Source organism: Chiloscyllium punctatum, chromosome 40, assembly GCF_047496795.1.
Source record: "Chiloscyllium punctatum isolate Juve2018m chromosome 40, sChiPun1.3, whole genome shotgun sequence".
Lineage (NCBI taxonomy): Eukaryota > Metazoa > Chordata > Chondrichthyes > Orectolobiformes > Hemiscylliidae > Chiloscyllium > Chiloscyllium punctatum.
This window is the reverse complement of record NC_092778.1, coordinates 19,274,876-19,298,523: the sequence shown is the minus strand read 5'-3', so window position 1 is coordinate 19,298,523 and position 23,648 is coordinate 19,274,876.

The window sequence follows — 23,648 nt, the reverse complement described above, 5'->3', positions numbered from 1 at the left end:
CAATCCCTCCGCTATTTCTTCAGCCATCTCCCTCAGAACTCTAGGATGTAGCTCATCGGGGCCAGGAGATTTATTGATTTTAAGACCTTTTAGGTTTTCTGGCTCTTTCTCTTTTGCAATGGCTACCATACTCAACTCTACTCCTTGACTCTCCTTATTTATTTATTTATTTGGGATATTATTCACTGTGAAGACTGACACTAAGTACTTATTAAGTTATTCAACCACTTCCTTATCTCCTAGCACTAGCTTTCCTGCATCAATTTGGAGTGGCCCCGTTTCTACTTATATATTGAAAGAAACTTTTATTATCATGTCTAATATTACTAGCTAGCTTACTTTCATATTTGATCCTCTCCTTCCTTATTTCTCTCTTTGTTATTCTCTGTTTTTGTAGTCGTCCCAATCTTCTGATTTCCCAGTGCTCTTGGCCACTTTATAGGCTCTCTCTTTTTCCTAGATACATTTACTGACTTCTTTGTCAGCCATGGCTATCTAACCCCTCCCCAGATCATCTTTATTTTCTTTGGGATGAACCTGTGAACTGTGTCCTCAATTACACCCAGGAATGCCTGCCATTGTTGCTCTACTGTCTTCCCCACTTGGCTGAGCATCCAGTTGACTTTCATCATTTCCTCTCTCATGCCCCTGCAATTACCTTGATTTAACTGTAACACCATTGCATCTGATTTTGCCTTCTCTCTTTCAAACTGCAGACTGAACTCTACCATATTATCATGGCTGTCTCTAAGTGTTCCTTACTTTTATAAAGTCAGGCTCATTACACAGCACTAAGTCCAGAATAGTCTGCTCCCTTGTGGGTTCCATCACAAGCTGTTCCAAAAAGCCATCCTGTAAGTTTTCTGTGAATTCCCTTTAAAGTCCTCGTGACTACCCTATTTATCCTTTTTGCCAGAATACTGATTCCAGATTGGTTCAGGTGGAGACCATCCCATCGGTACAGATCCCTCCGGATCCAAAATTGATGCCAATGTCCCATGAAATGGAATCCCTCTTTCCCACACCAATCTCTAAGTGACGTGTTGACTTCCCTAATTTTCTTATCCCTTTGCCAATTCGCACATGACTCCGGCAGTAATCCAGAGATTATGACCCTCGAGGACCTGTTCTTCAATTTTCTTCCTCATGCTTGATAATTCCCAAACATGTCCTCTACCCTAGCCTTGCCTATGTTGTTAGTGCCAACGTGGACCACAACAACCGGATCCTCTCCCTCCTGCTCCAATATCCTTTCAAGCATGTCGGAGATGTCCTGGTCCCTGGCACTGGGCAGGCAACACGCCATGCAGGACTCCTGATCTGGCTCGTAAAGGATACTATCTGTCCCCCTAATTATAGAACACCCTATAACAACTACTTGTCTTTTTTGCTCCCCCGCCCTCTTGAATGGCCTTCTGCACCATGGTGCCTCAATCAGCTGGCTCATCCTCCCCGCAGCCCTTTTCCACATCCATACAGGGAGCAAAAATCTCATACCTGTTGGACAAGGTCAAGGGCTGAGGCTCCTCCATGCCTGAACTCAGAATCCCTCGACCTGCCTCACTTACAGTCCCACCCTGTTGTTCCTGATCATGAACTGAGTCTGAAATATTTAATCTACTGGGTGTGACTGCCTCCTGAAACAAAGCGTCGAGGTAACTCTCCCCCTCCCAGATATGCCGCGGCATTTGAAGCTCAGATTCCAGATCATCAACTCTGATCCGGAGTTCTTCCAGCAACCAACAGTTGCTGCAGATGTGGTCACTGCCGTTCACAATGGGTTCAGCCAGCTCTCACATCATACAGCTACAGCACATTGCCTGTCTAGCCAGCTCTACTTAATTACATTACATATCCACAAAGCCAGAAAGGCTGACTATAATTAGAATGGCAATAGATTGTGGGTTACCACAGTTCAGTTGCAGACCTAAGTACGTTTTAAATAGATAGAGTGTTTCTGCATCAATCACCAAATCAGGCAGTGACTCCCAGATGCTCACAATTCTCTGGGCATCTGGCTTTTCCTGTTGTATAGGATGGGCCAAAGGGCTAAATTTGTTGGTGATATTTGACAGCTGCATGAGCTTGAATGAGTTCTGTGAACACTCCTGTACATGCTGAAGGTGACATAATCAATTTGTTTTCCTGTTGTTAAACTGGATAAGAGAGATGATTTAGAGGAGCTGGTGTTGGACTGGGGTGTGCAAAGTTAAAAATCCAACAGGTTTATTTGGAAGCACGAGCTTTCAGAGTGCTGCTCCTTCATCAGGTGGAATATAAGATTGTAAGACACAGAATCTATAGCAAAAGTTTACAGTATGATGCAACTGAAATTTTATATTGAAAAAGTCCTGAATTGTTTGTTAAGTCTCTCATCTTTTAGAATGACCATGTTGCTTTTAGTTCTTTCATATACAAATCATAGAACCTTTTCTTAAAGTTACATTCTCAAGTGAACTTTAACAATAGGTGCCATGTCATCTCAGATAGTGCATTGAAGGTGTGCCTGTGTGAGGCTGTCTGTGCCCAACGTTCACACTGATTCTATTTCTAATAAAAGAGATGTACAGAATCTTGCATGGATTCATGCAGTTTTTGAGCAAAATAAAATATAATTCTGCAAGTACAAATTCACCCCACAAACTTATATGTGTTTGTGTGTGCACATGTGGGTGTGGGTGTGTGGAAGAATACAAATGTCTGTGGGAGTGTGTGTGTTTGTGTGTGTGTGTGTGAGAGAGAGAAAGAGAGTGTCATGCAGTGGGATCACCTGTAGTGTGACATAAACCCAAGGTCCCGGTTGAGGCCATCCCTGTGGGAACTTAGCTATCAGCCTCTGTTCATCCATTTTGTGTTGTTGCTTGTCCCAAAGTCTGCCTTGTAGGATGGTCACCCGAAGGTCCAAGGTCAAATATCCTGGAACACTCCTGTCGGTGCGGCGTCCTTTCATCCATTGCTGTAGCCTCTGCTCGGTCTCACCAATGTACCATGCCTCAGGGCATCCTTGCCTGCAGCATATGAGGTAGACAACATTGGCCGAGTCACATGAGTACCTGCCACATACATAGTGAGTGGTGTCCCCACGTGTAATGGTGGTATCCGTGTCCACAGTCTGACACGTCTTGCAGTGCCTACCCTGACAGGGTTGTCTGGTGTTGTCCTGAAAGCCTGACAGTTTGCTACGAACAATGATCTGTTTGAGGTTTGGTGGTTGTCTAAAGGTGAGCAGTGGAGGTGCGGGGAACGTCTTGGCGAGGTGCTCATCCTCATTGATAATGTGTTTTCCTGGCTGCGAAGAATATGGCATAGTTTTTCGGCTCCTGGAAAATACTGGACAATGAAGGGTTCCCTGTCGGTTGCAGTTCGTGTTTGTCCCCTGAGTTCCTTTACGGTATCTTGCTATGGCACGTAGGAACTGGCAGTTGATGAGGTGAGCATGGTACCCTGTTCTTATGAAGGCATCCTTGAGTACTTGCAAGTGCCTGTCATGTTTCTCCTCATCTGAACAGATCTGTGTACATCAGATAGGGCTTGTCCATAAAGGATGGCTGTTTTAATATGTTTCAGGTGGAAGCTGGAAAAGTGTAGCATTGTGAAGTTATCCATGGGTTTGCGGTAGAGTGAGGTGCTGAAGTACCCACCCCTGAAGGAGATGCATGTGTCCAAGAATGAGACAGATACTAAAGAGTAGTTCCATGATGAGTTTTGATGGTGGGATGAAATTCATTGTTTCAGTGACTCCTCACCATGGGTCCAGAGGAAGAAAATGTTGTCAATATACCTAGTGTATAGTGTTGATTAGAGGTCCTACGTGGAGAAGAAGTCTTGGTTGAACTTGTGCATGAAAATGTTGGCATGTTGTAGTGGGCGGCACGGCGGCATGGTGGCACAGTGGTTAGCACTGCTGCCTCACAGTGCCAGAGACCCAGGTTCAATTCCCACCTCAGGCGACTGACTGTGTGGAGTTTGCACATTCTCCCCGTGTCTGTGTGGGTTTCCTCCGGGTGCTCCGGTTTCCTCCCACAGTCCAAAAATGTGCGGGTTAGGTGAATTGGCCATGCTAAATTGCCCGTAGTGTTAGGTGAAGGGGTAAATGTAGGGTGTGGGTGGGTTGTGCTTCGGCGGGTCGGTGTGGGCCTGAAGGGCCTGTTTCCACACTGTAAGTAATCTAATCTAATCTATATTACAATGGGTTTCAAGATGCCTTCAACATAGCCAGAGAGCTTCTCACACAGAGTCCCTTTGCTTGATACAGTGGGACGTCCTGGTGTGTTGGCTTTGTGTATCTCACAGACAGTCTCTAACAAGGCACCTCACACCTTCAATTATCTGAGATGACACAGCACCTATTGTTAAAGTTTACTTGAGAATGTAACTTTTAAAAAAGGTCCTTGGATTTACATATGAAAGAACTGAAACCAACATGCTCATTCTAAAAGATGAGAGACTTAACAAACAATCCAGATCTTTTTCAATACAAAATTTCAGTTGTGTCACACTGTAAATTTTTGCTATAAATTCTGTTTCTTACAATCTTAAGGAACAGTGCTCTGAAAGCTAGTGCTACCAAATAAACCTTTTGGAGTATAACCTGGTGTTGTGTGATTTTTAATTTTGTATAACAGAGAGTTTCATTCAGACTTCACCTTGGATCGAGATTGTGAACGGTGCAAGGAACAAACCTAAGCGTCCAGACCAGCCATCAATTGACGGGTCCCAACATGCAGGAGGACATAAGGCTCATTGCTTTATTTTCCTTCTTTTTCCTTTTTTTATTACTTAATTGATGTACATAATTCCATCTTTTAATTTTCCTTCAATTTCCATTTTTTATTATTACTCAATAAATATTCATGTTTATTCAAGCAAAATGCGCGGCACGGTGGCACAGTGGTTAGCACTGCTGCCTCACAGCACCAGAGACCCGGGCTCGATTCCTGCCTCAGGCAACTGTCTGTGTGGAGTTTGCACATTCTCCCCGTGTCTGCATGGGTTTCCTCCGGGTGCTCCAGTTTCCTCCCACAGTCCAAAAATATGCGGGTCAGGTGAATTGGCCATGCTAAATTGCCCATAGTGTTAGCTGAAGGGGTAAATGTAGGGGAATGGGTCTGGGTGGGTTGCTGTTCGGAGGGTCGGTGTGGACTTGTTGGGCCGAAGGGCCTATTTCCACACTGTTAATAACCTAATCTAAATTGTTATTGTTGAGTCTTCTCTTAACTACATTTATTCAAATCCAAAAAGAACTGTTTGGATACACTTTGTGATCCAAGACATCACTCTACCTTAGACCCCTTATTATTTTGTACAATTCCATGAAGTCACCCTTCAAACTCTGCTGTTCTCAACAAAATCAACCCTAGACCATTCAATCTTTCTTCATACCTGCTACTAACAAGCACTGAAAGCATTCTTGTAAAAAAGTTCTGTATTATCTCCAGAGCAATTGTATCCTCTGATGGGATGATCAATATTGTCCACAAAATTCTAGTTTTGCAGCATTCTAAGCAGCATTTCCGCAGTTCCAGTGTAGTATCCCTGATTTTGGTATTCTATACCTAATCCAATAAAAAAAGAATTCCATTAGTTTTCTTTGCCACCTTTTGAGATGTCCTGCTATCTTCAAAGATGGAGTCATAGAGTCATAGAGATGTACAGCATAAAAACAAACCCTTCGGTACAACCCATCCATGCCGATCAGATATCCCAACCCAATCTAGTCCCACCTGCCAGCACCTGGCCCATATCCCTCCAAACTCTTCCTATTCATACAACCATCCAGATGCCTTTTAAATGTTGTAATTGTACCAGCCACCACCACTTCCTCTGGCAGCTCATTACATACACGTACCACTTTCTGTGTGAAAAGGTTGTCCTGTTATATCTTTCCCCTCTCACCCTAAACCTATGCCCTCTAGTTCTGGACTCCCCCAGCCCAGGGAAAAAAAACTTTGTCTATTTATCTATCTATGCCCCTCATGATTTTATAAACCTCAGCCTCCGACGCTACAGGGACAACAGCCCCAGCCTGTTCAGCCTCTCCCTATAGCTCAAACCCTCCAACCCTGGCAACGTCCTTGTAAATCTTTTCTGAACCCTTTCAAGTTTCACAGCATCTTTTTGTTAGGAAGGAGAACTGTAACAGTGGTCTAACCAATGTCCTGTACAGCCACAACATATGTGGACAAACTCTCTGAGGTCTGTCACTGCCTTTACCCCTTTCAATATTTTCCAATTTACCGTCAGTTCCCTAGCTTTGTTTGCCCTTCACAAATGCATAATTTCATATTTCTCTAGATCGCGTTACATTGGCCATTTTTTGCTTCATTCAAACGAGCTGTTAATATCATTCTGGAAACAAGCCCTCTTTGCTACCCCTTACACGGCCAATCTTGTGTCATCTCCAAATTTCCAAATAATGCCTTCTGCACTTGAGTTTACATCGTCAATATATGCAGCAAATAGGCAGAGCCCCAAGTCTGGAAACCACTTTCACAAAACTATCGACTGATCATTGCCCATTGTTTCCCGTCAGGGAGCTAAATTTGACCCAACTCATGACATTCGCCATGAAATTTCACATTTCTGACCCAGTCTGATATGTTGTGCCTTGTTAAATGTCTTATTTAAATCCATGTATCTAATGTCCACTGTACTGACCATACCAGACCTCCTTGTTACTTTCTCAAAAAGAATGTGATCCTGTAGGTAAGGTACAATCTTTCCCTAACAAAGTCAAGCTGACCATCCTTGTTTAATTCTGTTTTCTCTCAGAATTTATTCTAATAACTTATCTACCAATGAGAGCAGACAGAATGCACTTTGTGATTGAAGACACCATGACACCATGCCAGCCTGTTAAATCAGCTTCAACCACTGATTGCACAACACTGTACAAGATGACTGAAAATCAATGACTTCCTCCACTTTAAGTGCCATAACCTCTCCAATTCACTCACTCTCTCTCTTATCTCCTTCCACACAGACCTGCCACCAAGGCTCAGATTGCCTGTTGTGTTTTCCTTCATTTGCCTACTCACCCCAATTTCCACTGGCACCGACCTTTCACGCTGCCTATTCATTCAGTTGGGACACTTCTGTTACAAGAAATAGCAATGCCACTGAGTTGCATCTCTCTCAGTACTCACCTATCTCTCATTCCAGGAGGAAAACACCCCACAAAAGGGCAAACTGAGTCAAGCCAAGTCACAGGTTGACCTTACTCCTTATGTGGAAGGTATCCAGACTCCGACTTAGTGGCTGACTGACTGTTTCCATGCTCTTGTACTGGTATTGGAGGCTGCCCTTGACCTTCTAAGTCTGGAGCTTCTAATTGAGGGTTCTCTTCCTTGACTTGACTGGTATATTTTTAAGGTGAGAGGAGAGAGTTTTCAAAACAAGAGGGACAATTTTGTTTACACAGAGGGTAGTTTGCATGTGGAATGAGCTTCTTAAGGAAGTGGTGGATGTGGGCACAATTACAACATTGAAAAGACACTTGGATAAATATATAAATAGGAAAGACATAGAAGCATATGGGCCTGGTATGATTAGTATAGTTTGGGATGATGTTTGGTGTGGACTGGTTGGACTGAAGGGTCCATTATCAGGCAGTACACCTCTGACTGCTGATGACAGAAATACTTTGTATTGTTCTACATGGCAGTCAAGATAAAATTGCCATATTTTTACCAGACCATTAGAGAGAGAGAGAGAGAGAGAGACAACTGGTGGTGGTTTCACCTGAGGGTCACCATGCCTCAGACCTGGAGCAAAGTTTGAGAAAGAAATTTTCCCACAGTAAGCATAACCAATGCAAGAATCAGACCCATGCTGCTGATATCATGTAGCCATCCAGTTAATTGTCTCTGGCTGAAGGGGCAAATCACATAAGGACAAGGCAAGGCAGGAATGTTAGCTCAGAGTGAGTGAGCACTGTGACAGCAAGTAAGGATTCTGAAGTTAGAGCCTGGCCCATTCCATCAACTGGGTGTGTCCTTGCTGCAGCATTACAGTATGGGTTACTGGGGCAGCTTTGAAGGGTCAGAGCATTTGTAAATGGATCACAAAGTTTTTGAAGTTAACATATGTTGGGTGCCAGTGTCAGTGCCCAAAGTGCCCTGAGATTTGGTACCCAGTGTTCATGACGGAGATCAATCAGAGGAAGCACTCACCAGTTTAATGCTCTGACTTCGATGTCGATGTCTCGATTGCTCAATGCATTTGGTAAGACAAGGTAGCTGAATATTAATGAGGTCAGTTGGGGTGTTAATGAGTCATTTACCAAACTGTAATTCTCCCCCCTAATCAGCAACCCACCACTCCCCAGTGAGAATTTCACTTGCCCTGTGGCAGATGCACCAAAAATACAGTAAGGGGATCCCAACACCAAGATAAGCTTAGGGTGTAGGTTTGCTCGCTGAGTTGTAGGTTTGATATCCAGACGTTTCATTACCTGGCTAGGTAACATCATCATGGTGACCTCCAAGTGAAGTGAAGCTGTTGTCTCCTGCTTTCTATTGATATCTTTCTCCTGGATGGGGTTCCTGGAGTTTGTGGTGATGTCATTTCCTGTTCGTTTTCTGAGGGGTTAATAGATCTATTTGTTTGTTTATGGCGTTGTGGTTGGAGTGCCAGGCCTCTAGGAATTCTCTAGCCTGTCTTTGCTTAGCCTGTCCCAGGATAGATGTGTTGTCCCAGTCGAAATGGTGTTTTTTTTTCATCCATGTGTAGGGCTACGAGGGAGAGAGGGTCGTGTCTTTTTGTGGCTAGCTGGTGTTCATGTATCCTGGTGGCTAACTTTCTTCCTGTTTGTCCTACGTAGTGTTTGTGGCAGTCCTTGCATGGAATTTTGTAGATGACGTTGGTTTTGTCCGTGGATTGTATTGGGTCTTTTAAGTTTGTTAGTTTTTGTTTGAGAGTGTTGGTGGGTTTGTGCGCTACTAGGAGTCTGAGGGGTCTCAGTAGTCTGGCTGTCATTTCTGAAACTTCTTTGATGTATGGTAAGGTGGTTAGGGTTTCTGGCTGTGTTTGGTCTGCTTGTTGTGGTTTGTTCTTGAAGAATCTGCGCACTGTATTTTTGAGTACAGTTCTTCTTGAATATGTTGTATAGGTAGTTCTCTGTATTCCAAAGTTCCTCTGTGCTGCAGTGTGTGGTGGCCATTGGAATAGTGTTCTGATCCAGCTTTGTTTGTGTGTTTTGGGATGGTTACTGGTGTAGTTAAGTATTTGGTCAGTGTTTGTCAGTTTTCTGTATACACAGGTTTGTAGTTCTCCCTTGTCCTTTCTTTCGACTGTGACATCTAGAAATGCGAGTTTGTTGTCGTTTTCTTCCTCCTTGGTGAACTTCATGCCTGTGAAGGTGTTGTTGATGATGTTAAATGTCTCTTTTATCTTGTTTCGTTTTGTGATGACAAAGGTGTCATCTATGTAGTGAACCCAGATTTTTGGTTTGATGATTGGTAGGGCTGTTTGTTCTAGCCAACACTCTTAAACAAAAACAAACAAACTTAAAAGACCCAGTACAACCCCTGGACAAAACCAACGTCATCTACAAAATTCCATGCAAGGACTGCCACAAACACTACGTAGGACAAACAGGAAGAAAGTTAGCCAGAGGCCCGGGTTCATTTCCCGCCTCAGGCGACTGACTGTGTGGAGTTTGCACGTTTTCCCCATGTCTGCGTGGGTTTCCTCCAGGTGCTCCGGTTTCCTCCCACAGTCCAAAGATGTGCAGGTCAGGTGAATTGGCCATGCTAAATTGCCTGTAGTGTTAGGTAAGTGGTATATGTAGGGGTATGGGTGGGTTGCGCTTCGGCGGGGCAGTGTGGACTTGTTGGGCCGAAGGGCCTGTTTCCACACTGTAAGTAACCTAATCTAATCTAATGGTGGCCCTGTGCCGAGCTGCTACACTGTAATGTTTATCTGAAATTGTTTTACCCCACTGTAAGGTCAACCCTTTAATGCTATCTTAATTCTAACTTATTTTTTAAACTACTTCTTTATTCCTCTGTTGTATGCAAGGTTTGTAGCTAGGTATTTGTACCTAACATGGGATCATAAGAGGCTGCCATTGTACCTTCTCCATACTTCAAGAATGCTGAATCTCAGAAGGAACAATAATTTATACTGCATGTGAAGGGGTTACTGACTGATTCCCAGATCGATTCTGATCCAGGGATCAAGGCTTGTGACTAAATCCATGTCAGTACGTGTGACAATAAGGGATTCTACCAAGTTGACTAAATCTAAAAATGGGAACAAGAGGAGGCAAAGAGAGAATATAGTAATAGAACAAATTGGGGGAAGCTTTATCTGATGATTTATCTCATTTAATCCTGACAGTGTTTCTTGCAGCTGCAGAAAGAATAGCTGTCACACAGACCATTGTTCTGTGGTATTTCTGCAAGAGGTATGGGTCAGATCAGCATTTATTATCCATCATTAATTGCCCTTGAGAAGATGCTGGAGAGCTGTGTCTTGAAATGTGTCGGACAATGGTGAGGTTGTGAGGGCCCACATTGCAGGTAGTGACATTATTGTGTGAACTGACTGATGCCAAATTTCTCTCTTTGCTGTTTTAATATTTTCATCTCGACACCTTTAATACAAGTCGGCGTGACTTGTTTTGATGTAACTTCTCTGATCTTGCCTTGTCAGAGGCATTTCAGTCGGTAATAACAAGCACTTCATTGAAAGTAAGCAATAAAAGCAGTATTTTTTCTGTTATGTTCACCTCACACCAAAGGAAGAAAAAGATGATAATGAAGGATACACCAGGATAAGAAAGTCAAACTTGCAGCATGGTCAGTCCTGGGCCACACTGATGTGGGCCTTCATTACTTTATTTAATGTTCTGCAGCTATCAGACGGAACCTGCATTTTTGAGGATCTCCCGTGAGCCTCAACAAGTTCTGTCTCCCCCCACCTGGCGCTGCCCCACACTGTGCAGTCACTAGCCATTGTTAATAATGACTGTGGAAGCCATTTCTTCATTAGGAATGGCTCAGCATTGGGAGCCCAGATACTGCATGGAAAGTGCAGCCTGCTATCTCGCTAGGAACCCACCCGTCTGCATTATCCAGATATTCACAATCCGTTGGGCAACTGAGTTTCTGTGAAACGACATTTTTGTTTGTCAAGTGTGTTTTGCGAAGATATTTAATGCTAAAGGGTGTGGGTTTAACGGTTAAAATTTATAAAGCAACTTTTAACCATGTGGTGTTCTTTTTTTTTGGTTTCGAATACAAATGCAATTGTTAGTCTATTGTTTGCCTTAATGACTTTTTAAACAGTGGAAGAGAACAGAATGGATAAACAACTTTTAGTCAAAGGAATCTTGTACATGATACAATGCAAAACTGTACAAGTTCAAGGACAAATAACGTATATTTTTTTAAATCAACAGAATTGCTTTTGCTGTCATATGTAAATGTTATTCAATTTAACAACTGGATTGGTAATTTTCCCAGCACTTTGGCTGGAAATGTGGAAATTGGAGCGTCATGGTTAGGCTCAGTGGTTAGCACTGCTGCCTCACGGCGTCAGGGACCTGGGTTCAATTCCACCCTTGGGTGACTGTCTGTGTGCGGTTTGCCCATTCTTCCCATGTCTGCGTGAGTTTCCTCCGAGTGCTCCGCTTTCCTCCCACAGTCCAAAGGTGTGCAGGTTAGGGTGGATTGACTGTTCTAAATTGCCCCATTGTGTCCAGGGATGTGCAGGTCTGGTGGGCTAGTGATGGGGAATGCAGGGATAGGTCTGGTTTCCCTTGCTTTTGGGGGTGTGGGTTGGTATAGAATCAATGTGCCCACACCATAGGGATTCGATGTGATTTAAACAAAATGCAGTCATTGTTGAGAAATCCCTGGTTAATGGGAGTAATTTGTGCAGTAATTTGTAGTGAGTTACAGAGTCAGAGAGATGTACAGCACAGAAACAGACCCTTTTGTCCAACTCACCCATGCTGACCAAATATCCTAAATTAATCTAGTCCCATTGCCAGCATTTGGCCCATATCCCTCCAAACCCTTCCTATTCATATACCCATCCAGATGCTTTTTAAATGTTGTAATTGTACCAGCTTCCACCACCTCCTCTGGCAGCTCATTCCATTAACGCAGCACTCACTGCATGAAAAAGTTGGCCGTTATATATCTTTCCCCTCTCACCCTAAATCCATGCCTTCCAGTTGTGGACTCCCTCAACCCCAGGGAAAAGACTTTGCCTATTTACCCTATCCATGTCCCTCATGATTTTATAAACCTCGATAAGGCCACCCCTCAGCCTCCAATGTTCCAGGGAAAACAGCCCCAGCCTGTTCAGCCTCTCCCTATAGCTCAAATCCACCAAACCTGGCAACATCCTTGTAAATCTTTTCTAAACCCTTTCAAGTTTCACAACATCCTTCCTGGAGTACAAAGGTTAATGCAATATTCCAGAAGTGGCCGAACCAGTGTCCTGCACAGCTGCAGCATGACCTCCCAATTCCTATGCTCAATGCTCTGACCAATAAAGACAAGCATGCCAAATACCTTCTTCACTATCTGATCTACCTGTGATTATGGTCTCTTTGTTCAGCAACACTCCCCAGGACCTTACCATTAAGTGTGTAAGTCCTACCCTGATTTGCCTTTCCAAAATGCAGCACCTGGTTTTCATCACACAAGGCTTTTATTTGTATTCAGGGAAATGCCTTTTTCTAAAAAGCCACACCTGAAAATGAATGTACTGTTGTAGAGAGAGTCTGCTGTGAGGTGTGTCAGACAAGTTGGGAGCAGTGTGAGCCTTTGCAAATTTTACTGGTTTTCCCTCACCCAAAAGACTGGATATAACACTAGGGATAGATGCATCAGGCATATCGCGAGGGCTTTAACTTAAGGGAGGGTATGTGGATGTCGATGGGAATGGGCTACCAACATCTGTGTTTAAATTTGGGCTTGAATTGCAGTCATTTCCGCAGTGTTGATGTGGAGATGCCAGTGTTGGACCGGGGTGGACAAGGTTAAAGATCAATTAGGTAAAAACAAGGACTGTCCTCGGATGCTGCCTGACCTGCTGTGTTTTTCCAGCACTACTCTAATCCAAAGTTAAAAATCACACAACACCAGGTTATCATCCAACAGGTTTATCTGGAAGTACTGGCTTTCAGAGGGAGAAGTGCTCTGAGAGCGAGTGCTTCCAAATAAACCTATAATACTATAACCTGGAGCTGTGTGTGATGTTTAACTTGCTGCAGAGTGGCTGGAGTTACGTATGAGACCATGTACAATCCCCATTGCAGCAAATTCCAGGCAAACTGCCTGGGAAATTTAAGATTCCATTCAACAATTTTCCCTTCACCTGAAAGGTTCTGGAAATATCTGTTCAAGGCAAAGTGTTTGAAGGATTCCAATGCAGTTAAGTAAATAGTTACTCAGCAAAAATTAGTATTGAATTGATAGTCTAACTCTTAAGCAACTATTCAGTTGAGTCCCTGACTTACTTCCCACCTCATCTATTGCCACTTCCCCAGACCCCTACGGCTCTCTCAGAACTCAGACCCAGACCTGACACACCCCTCTCTCCCCTCAGAATCTGACACCACTCCCTGGGACTCGAGACTCCCCTCTACTTCCATGATCCTGTGACCCAATTGTCCCAATGTCCACTTAACCCTAGGACCTGATTTCTGTCTCCCCCTGCTCCCTTCCTCTTCTCCTCCAGGGAGCAGGAAGGCAAGTGCAGCCGCAGTCAAACACAGATAGGCCAATGGGCTTTCACCTGCTATGCTAAGCGCATTAAAATCAACAGCTCACTGAGAAGCAGCAGGGGCCTCTGGTATCACCCACTCCCTCTTCACCAAACTTAGAGAGTGAAGTCAGGGAATTTCTCATGGCACAATGCCCACCTTCTCAGCTTTTGATCCACTGTGACCATTGCACTCCCTAAATGCTTATCCCACTGAACTGAATGAGTCAGTATCTCTCGCAGTCACTTCCTGCACTAAACGATATGCGATCCCACTATTTACTAAGTCACACGCTCGCATAGGACCCCTATTGTAAAGCAAAGAGGTCATTCTGCCTATCGAGTCTCCACTGACCCTCCGAACATCATCCCAGCCAGAGCCAATGCCCACTCCTCCCCAACCCTGTGACGTTACATTTCCCATCGCGATTCCCACATAGCCTGCACATTCCTGGATGCTATGAGGGTAAATTGAACATGGTCAATCCACCTAGCCTGCACATCTTTGGACTGTGAGAGGAAACCCTCACAGGCACAGAGAGAATGTGCAAACTTCACATTCAACTGTCATTCAAGATTAGAATCGAACCCATTCCCCTGGTGCTGTGAGACAGCAGTGCTAACCATTGAGCCACCATGTTGGTCAGGTATTCTTTTAGTTCTGACTGTAGTTGGGTGCCACCTCACCTTTGTGAGCCATGGCCTGCTTACGATATAGTAATGGTCTTGCACAAACCTCTCCTGATTAGCACTAGGCTAAATACTACAGCCATTTACATCAGAAGTCAGCTAGAAGGAGTGTACCAGCTGTAGCATTTCTACTGAGCATAGGAAAAACAAACATCACAATTTTCTGATTGCCGAATTTTCTGGGGTATTTGCATTTTCTGATCACTGATCAACTTTTCTTATGTGCAATTGCTACCTGCTGCATTTATTATCATAGCAACAACAATTCCAACTTTGGCACAGCTCAATTCCTGTGAAGTGCTGTGGGGCATGGTGGGACAATGAAATATTCTCGTGACGTGCAGGTTAATGGTCATCCTTGTTGGAGCTGTCAGATGTCAGCCAGTTAATTCTAACCATAACAGAAACACCAAATCTGCCCGAACCCATCAACCAAACGACTTTAATTCAGGGATGTAGCCCATGGAACAGTTTAATAAAAGTTTGAGAAATTGTCAATCATGCCCAGTTTTCTCCGTACACCTTCAAAAAGGATTACTCCTGAAACAAGTTGGTGAAAATGCAATAAAATATTGCAGAGATATTCAGGGAAAATATATAAATATGCTTTCTGGGGGATTAATGGCATGAGTGAACTGCAAAACCATTTGTTTGAAATATCGGTGCCAGGAACTTTGGTTCTATCTTTGATAACAGCTCCCTAAAGGCAACTTCTAATGCCTGAGCGCTGTTTGATGTTGATAATGTGAACATGAAGGCCAGCACTAAAAAGTTCTAGGTGTTTACTTGTAATGGCTCACTCATGACCTTTAGGGAAGGAAACTGCTATCCTTACCAGGTCGGGCCTACATCTCATAGAGTCATAGAGATGTACAGCATGGAAACAGACCCTTCGGTCCAACCCGTCCATGCCGACCAGATATCCCAACCCAATCTAGTCCCACCTGCCAGCACCCGGCCCATGTCCCTCCAAACCCTTCCTAATCATATACCCATCCAAATGCCTTTTAAATGTTGCAATTGTACCATTCTCCCCATTTCCTCTGGCAACTCATTCCATATTGCACTACCATCCATGTGAAAAAGTTGCCCCTTAGGTCTCTTTTATATCTTTCCCCTCTCACCCTAACCCTATGCCCTCTAGTTCTGGACTCCCCAACCCCAGGGGAAAGACCTTGTCTATTTACCATATCCGTGCTCCTCATGATTTTATAAACCTCTATAAGTTCACCCCTCAGCCGCCAACATTCCTGGGAAAATAACACCAAACTATTCAAACTCTCCCTGTAGTTCAAATCCTATAACCCTGGCAACATCCTTGTAAATCCTTTCTGAACCCTTTCAAGTTTCACAACATCTTTCCGATAGGAAGGAGACCAGAATTGCATGCAATATTCCAACAGTGGTCTAACCAATTACCTGTACAGCCTCAGCATGACCTCCCAACTCCTGTACTCAATACTCTGACCAATAAAGGAAAGCATACCAAACACCTTCTTCACAATGCTATCCACCTGCAACTCCACTTTCAAGGAGCTATGAACCTGCACTCCAATGTGTCTTTGTTCAGCAACACTCCCTCGGACCTTACCATTAAGTGTCTAAGTCCTGCTAAGATTTGCTTTCCCAAAATGCAGCACCTTACATTTATCTGAATTAAACTCAATCTGCCACTTCTCAGCCCATTCGCCCATGTGATCAAGATCCTGTTGTAACCCAAGGTAAACTTCTTCGCTGTCCTCTACACCTCCAATTTTGGTGTCATCTGCAAACTTACTGGCTACATCTCTTAGGCTCACATACAAATCATTTATATAAATGATGAAAAGTAGTGGACCCAGCATCGATCCTTGTGGCACTCTACTGCTCACAGGCCTCCAGTCTGAAAAACAACCCTCCACCACCACTCTCTGTCTTCTACCTTTGAGCCAGTTCTTATCCAAATGGGTATTTTTCACTTTATTTCATGAGATCCAATTTTGCTAACCAGTCTCCCATAGGGAACTTTATCGAGCACCTTATAAGTCCATATAGATCACATTACCACTCTATCCTTATCAATCCTCTTTGTTACTTCTTCAAAAAACTCAATCAAGTTTGTGAGGCTCCAGACCCACAGCAACGTGGTTGCACTGTGGACAATTTGGAAAGTGCAGTGAATGCAATGTAGCAAAATGACCTGAGGTATTTGACAGGAGTGGTACCAATCAAATTTTATACCAGACAACATGGAGAAATAGAAGGATAAGTTTGGTCAATGAATCCTAGAGTTTTATAGCACAGAGACTGGCCCTATGACCCAAACTGCTCCATGCTGACCAAAACCCCATTTCCCTGCACGTGGCCCATATCCTTCTCATCCTTTCCTGTCCATGTATTTGTCCAAATGCCTTTTAAATGTCGTAAATGCACCTGCCTCAATCACTTCCGCTGGCAGCTCATTCCATATGTGTACCACCCTCTGTATAAAAAAGTTGCCCCTCAGGTTCCCTTTTATCCTTTCCCGTCTAACCTTAACCTGATACCCTCCAGTCCTTGATTCCCCAACCTGGGGAAAAGACTGATTGCATTCACCCTATCTATGCCTCTCATGATCTTATACAGCTCCATAAGGTCCCCCCTCAGTCTCCAATATTCTAAAGAAAAAGTCCCAGCTTGTCCAACCTCTCCCTATGACTCAGACTGTTGAGTGCAGGCAACATCCTTGTACATTTCTTCTGGACCCTTTCCAGTTTAATAACAGATAGCAAGGTGACCAAAACTGAACACAATTCTCAAAGTGCAGCCTCACCAACATCCTGTAAAACTGCAACATAAGGTAGATTTTTAAGGTGCAAGGATTTAGAAACCAGTTGAGAATTTAAAGATAAAAACACCCTATCTGGGTGATGGTGAACAGGACTTGTTGTGTTAACAACATGAGCAGCAAAAAATTGATTGATGTCAAGTTTCCACATTGTACACTGTGAGATGGGCAGCAAAGTGGCTCAGTGCTAGCAGCACCAGGGACCCAGGTTTAATCCCATCCTCGGGTGACTGTCTGTGTGGAGTTTGTGCATTCACACCCCCCAACACCTTCCCCTGCTATCTCGCCACCGCCCCAACACCACCTCCGCCCCCCCCACCCCATGTCTGTGCAGGTTTCCTCCCACAGTTCAAAGACGTGCAGGTCAGGTGGATTGGCCATGTTAAGTTGTCCAGGGACGTGCAGACTAGATGGATTAGCCATGGAAAATGCAGGGTTTGCAGGGATGGGGTAGGCAATTGGCTATGGATGTGATGCTGTTCTGAGGGTCAGAGCGGACCCGAAGGGTTGAATGGCCTGCTTCCACACTGTCGGGATTCTATGTCAAGCGAGTGTTATCAAGGCTAGTGATGACAAAGGCTGGTATATTTTGGAAACAGTGTGGCTGAGCTGGTCATGTCATGTCGGAGGATTTAGGATATCTTAATAAGTACTAGGTAGCTCTTTGCAATGTCATTGTTGCGAAGAGTCAGGTTCAACCTCAAGCATGACTGGATAATTAATAAGCAGTGTAACAATTTCAAGGCAGTTGAATAGTCAGATGTGATAATAGTCAGTTAGGCAGAGCTGGGTGTTTCGATATACATGCAAAAACAAGTAAACATGAAAATTGGGTGTCACTTCAACTGCTCTGGTCAACAACAGCAGCAACATTAGCTCTTAGCAATGATAAAGCAGGCTCTGCATAGTTTGAGTTAATGTCTCAGGTCAATGACCTTTCTTCAGAACTAGAGGATGGTGGAAATATCAATGTTTTTAAGCCAGCAATAGAGCCCTGAGGAGGGTAAGGTGGCAAAGGAACAAGAGGGGACTCTGATAGGGCAGGAGAAATGAACTGGCAACATTCATCGAAGATGCAAAAGCCAAAGAGATGACGATGTAGATATCTGCATTTATTGTCAACACCAGTGCCACTGAACATGCAAGGTTACTTCACCTCGAAGTGATGAAAGCTGCAGCTGCCAGGAACAAAGATAGCGCTGCCCATATCATCACAATTGGTGATGTTCGAAACCAATGCCTGAGTTGTCATCCAGCATAGAGGGAGCCACCAGACTGTGGATCATAACAGGGGAAGGAGGAACAGTGGCAACAATGTTACTAAGATCCTGGGAGCACACCCTGTCAACCTGTAGCTGCATTATGGAGAGAAATAACATGGAGGGCAACATGGTGGCTCAGTGGTTGGTACTGCTGCCTCACAGCGCCAGGGACCTGGGTTCGATTCCAGTCTGTGTGGAGTTTGCACATTTTCCCCGTGTCTGTGTGCGTTTCCTCTGGGTGCACTGGTTTCCTCCCACAATCCAAAAGTGAACTGGCAATGCTAAAATGTCCATAGTGTTCAGGGATGTGTAGATTAGGTGCATTAGTCAGGCATAAATATAGAGTAATCAGTGGGAGAGAATCTTTGGAGGTTCAGTGTAGATTTGTTGGGCTGAAGGGCCTGTTCCCACACTGTAGGAATTCTAAATTCTAAATTACTGCTTGGTTTAACAGAGTCATGGCTGTTTTGCTTACTCCCTACCATCTAGTCTACAGTGCCTTGTGTCAAAGCAGACACACACAAAGAACCTCACCATTGCCCAAACAAAGCTTAATGGACATTTTAGCATTTATTTTACTAAAGTTTGTAAAATATACCTTAATAGATGGTGAAAAAGCATAAGCTGTACTAAGAATGGGTCCGTTCCCAGACCCGAGAGAAACAAAGAAACACACAAAAGAAAAGCACACAGAACAAAATGGGAAGCTGAAGTTATGATCTCTCATTGTTGATTTTGATTTTGCATCCAGAATGCTAAAGAGATTTGACTCAAAAGTTACGGTGCTGTTCCTGAAGCTCACATTGAGCTTCACTGCAGCTGACTGCAAAGTGAAAGGTCCACATTGAAGCAAATTGGAGTGTCCAAACTCAGGGTCACGCTAGTGGGTGATCTGCAAAACGCACTCCAAAGTACAGACCAATGTAGCTGTCAGCAATGAGTGCAGAATGCTAATTATGGGATCAGGATCTTAAAGCAGAGACTAGGGTGATGGTTTGCAATGCACCTGTGATCTCCATCCAATTTATATTATTTGTTTTTGGGATGTGGATGTCCCTGGCTAGGCCTGCGCATACTGCGCATATTTGAAAAGCTGCCTTCTTAACCTGTTCCAGTCATTGGAATTCAGAGATACCCGCAGTGCTGCTGGGAATGGAGTTGAAGGTATTCACCCAGTGACAGTGAAGGAAAGGCAATACAGCTCTAAGTCAGAATGGTGGGTGCTTTGGATGGGAACTTGCAGTTTGTGGTGTTCTCAAATCTCTGCTGTCCCCGTACCTTTTCACGTTGTTAGATCAACCAAGGCAAGGGAAGATTGTTATATTGCGTCTCAACTTGTAGATAATGGTCAGGAACTGGAGAACCCAGAGGTGAGATATTTGCCACAAAAAGACCAGCCACTGACCTGTTTTTGTAATTATATGGATGATGCATTTCAGTTTCTGCTGAATAGAAAACTTAAGGATATTGACAATGGGAAATTTAGCCATGGTAATGCCATTAACTATCAAGGGTCGAGGGTTAGATTCTCTCTTATTGGAGATGGTCATTGCTTGAGGCTTTGCACTTGGCTCGAGAGATATTGCAGGAGGGAGGGATTCAGATTTTTGGGACATTGGGACTGGTTCTGGGGGAGGTGGGACTATTACAAATTGAACTGTCTACTCCTGGGCCAGACTGGAACCCATGTCCTAGGGGACACTTTTGCTAATGCTGTTGGGATGGGGGATGGGAACCAAATGAGGAGGTTAGTAGACAGGAAGGAGGTAGTAACTAAAGCAGGCAATGAACACAAAGGGACAGGTAGCCTGAGGTGCATTTGTTTTAATGCGAGAAGTATAGTAGGTAAGGCAGATGTACTTAGGGCTTGGATTAGTACCTGGGAGTATGATGTTATTGCTATTACTAAGACTTGGTTGAGGGAACGGCATGATTGACAATTAAATATCCCAAGATATCGATGCTTCAGGTGGGGTAGAGAGGAAGGTAAAAGGGGTGGAGGAGTTGCATTACTGGTCAAAGAGGATATCATAGCTGTGTTGATGGAGGGCACTGTGGAGGACTTGAGCAGTGAGGCAATATGGGCAGTGCTCAGAAATAGGAAGAGTATGGTAGCCAAATTGGGACTGTACTCCAGGCCTCGCAATAGCGAGTGTAAGGTAGATGTATAAATATGTAAATAGATTATGGAAAGATGTAGGAGCAAGAGGATGGTGGTGATAGGAGATTTTAATTTTCCCAACATTGGCTGGGATTTGCTTATTGTTAGAGGGCTAGACGGAGCAGAATTTGTAAGGAGCATTCAGGTGATTATCTGGAGCAGTATGTAAATAGGCGAAAGTGAGGACTGCAGATGCTGGAGTACCAGAGTTGAAAAATGTGGTGTTGGAAAAACACAGCAGGCCAGGCAGCATCCGAGGAGCAGGAGAATCGATGTTTTGGGCATAAGCCCTTCTTCAGGAATAGCACACCAGCCTCATTCCTGAAGAAGGGCTTATGCCCGAAATGTCGATTCTCCTGCTCCTCAGATGCTGCCCAGTATGTAAATAGCCCAACTTGGGAAAAGGCCTGGTGTTGGGGAATGATTACTTTAGGAATAGTGATCTCAATTCCATAAGTTTTAGAATACTCATGGACAAAGACAAGAATTGTCTAAAGGAAGAAGGATAAATTTGGGGAAGCCCAACAATACCAAACTTCAGCAGGAGCTGGGGAATGTGGATTGGGAGCAAATGTTTGAAGGTAAATCCACATTTGATATGTGGGAGGCTTTTAAACAAAGCTTGATTAGAGTGCAGGACAGATATATCACTATGAAAATGAGGGATAGAAATGGCAAGATTAGAGAACAATGGGTGACAGGTGAAATTGTGAGATTAGCTAAGAGGAAAAAGGAAGAATACATAAGGTCTAGGTGATTGTAAACAGATAAAGCTTTGGAAGACTATCAGGAAAGTAGGACCCATCTGAAACGAGGAATTATGAGGGCTAAAAGTGGTCATGAAATATCTTTAGCAAACAGGGCTAAGGAAAATCCCAAAGTCTTTTATTCATGTGTAAGGATCAAGAGGGTAATTAGAGAAAGGGTTGGCCCATTCAAGGACAAAGGATGAAAGCTATGTGTGGAATCAGAGAGAATGGGTGAGATTTTTACTGAGAACTTTGCATCGGTATTTAACAAGGAGAGGGACATGACAGATGTTGAGGGTAGGGATAGATATTTGATTACTCCAGGTCAAGTTGGCATAAGGAGAGAGGAAGTGTTGGGTATTCAAAATGGCATTAAGGAGGACAAGTCCCCAGATCCAAATGGGATCTGTCCCAGCTTACTAAGGGAAGCGAGAGAGGAAATAGCTGGGGTTTTAACAGATATCTTTGCAGCATCCTTGAGCATGGGTGAGGTCCCAGAGGATTGGAGAACTGCTCATGTTGTGCCCTTGTTTCAGAAGGGTGGCAGGGAAAATCCAGGTACTTATAAACTGGTAAGCCTGATGTCATTGGTAGGAAAGCTCCTGGAGAAGATACTGACAGATAGAATGTATTCCCGTTTGGAAGGAAATGGGCTTATCAGTGTTAGACAGCATGGTTTTGTGAGGGAAGGTCATGTCTTACCAATTTAATAAAATTCTATGAGGAAGTGACAAAGCTGATTGATGAGGGAAGGGATGTAGATGTCATCTACATGGACTTTAGTAAGGTGTTTGATCAGGTTCCCATTGTAGGCTGATGGAGAAAGTGAAGTTGCATTAGGTCCAGGGTATACTAGCTAAATGGATAGAGTACTGGCTGAGCAGCAGGAGACAGAGAGTAGTAGTGGAAGGGAGTTTCTCAAAATGGAGGCCTGTGTCCAGTTGTGTTCCACAGGGATCCCTGCTGGGATCACTGTTGTTTGTGGTGTACATGGATGATCTGGAGGCAGGTATGGGTGGTTTGATGAGAAAGTTTGCAGATGACAGTAAGATTGGTGGAGTAGCAGACAGTGATGAGGACAGTCAGAGAGAATAGATTAGATTAGATTAGATTAGATTTACAGTGTGGAAACAGGCCCTTCGGCCCAACAAGTCCACACCGACCCGCAGCCCACCCATTCCCCTACATTTACCCCTTACCTAACACTACGGGCAATTTAGCACGGCCAATTCACCTGACCCTGCACATCTTTGGACTGTGGGAGGAAACCGGAGCACCCGGAGGAAACCCACGCAGACACGGGGAGAACGTGCAAACTCCACACAGTCAGTCGCCCGAGGTGGGAATTGAACCCGGGTCTCTGGCGCTGTGAGGCAGCAGTGCTAACCACTGTGCCACCGTGCCGCCCTAACTCATAGATTGGAGAGGTGGGTAGAGAAATGGTCGATGGAGTTCAATCTGCGCAAATGTGTGGTGATGCATCTTGGAAGATCCATTCAAGAGTGAACTATACAGTAAATGGAAGACCCCTGGGGAAAATTAATACATAGAGATCTGAGTGTTCAGGTCCATTGTTCCCTGAAGTTGGCAGCACAGGTCAGTAGAGTGGTCAAGGTGGCATACAGCATGCTATCCTTCATCAAATGTGGTATTGCATACAAGAGTTGGCAGGTCATGTTATAGTCATAGAGCCATAGAGTCATAGAGATGTACAGCATGGAAGCAGACCCTTCCATCCAACCCGTCCATGCTGACCAGATATCCCAACCCAATCTAGTCCCACCTGCCAGCACTCAGCCTGTATCCCTCCAAACCCTTCCTATTCATACACCCATCCAAATGCTTCTTAAATGTTGCAATTGTACCAGCCTCCACCACTTCCTCTGGCAACTCATTCCATACACATACCACCCTCTGTGTGAAAAAGTTGCCCTGTAGGTCTCTTTTATATCATTCCCCTCTCACCCTAAACCTATGCCTTCTAGTTCTGGACTCCCTGACCCCAGGGAAAAGACTTTGCCTGTTTATCCTATCCATGCCCCTCATAATTTTTAAACTCTATAAGGTCACCCCTCAGCCTCCGACGCTCCTGGGAAAACAGCCCCAGCCTGTTCAGCCTCACCCTATCGCTCAAATCCTCCAACCCTGGCAACATTCTTGTAAATTTTTTCTGAACCCTTTCATGTTTCACAACATCTTTCCAATAGAAAGGAGACCAGATTACATGCAATATTCCAACAGTGGCCTAACCAATGTTC